Source organism: Sinocyclocheilus anshuiensis, unplaced genomic scaffold (genome assembly GCF_001515605.1).
Source record: "Sinocyclocheilus anshuiensis isolate Anshui unplaced genomic scaffold, SAMN03320099.WGS_v1.1 scaffold726, whole genome shotgun sequence".
Lineage (NCBI taxonomy): Eukaryota > Metazoa > Chordata > Actinopteri > Cypriniformes > Cyprinidae > Sinocyclocheilus > Sinocyclocheilus anshuiensis.
The window spans coordinates 656,433-656,900 of NW_015542365.1; positions in this window are offsets into that span (position 1 = coordinate 656,433).

Here is a 468-nt window from a genome sequence, read left to right on the forward strand (position 1 = left end):
CGTAGGCCTACGGTGTGTTTGCTGTCTTCATCAGTTTGTCTAAAAACCTAGTAGCCTATATGTTCACATGTGGAATGTTAAATACAACTATATAACAGAAATAACATACTATTTAAAACAATACAAAAAAGTTTGATTTCTGGCAGCAACAATAATAATAACCAGCCTAATGAAGTCAAAAATTTTAAATTGGACTCAACAAAGATAGCAAAATAACTTCATAAACTATTTAAAAAAAGATTGAAACTTTGGAACATGGAATGTCTTGATATTGAACTGATATCAACTGATATTAAACTGATATTAAACTTCTATACAGGTGCATCTCAATAAATTAGAATGTCATGGAAAAGTTAATTTATTTCAGTAATTCAACTAAAATTGTGAAAATCGTGTATTAAATAAATTCAATGCACACAGACTGAAGTAGTTTAAGTCTTTGGTTCTTTTAATTGTGATGATTTTGGC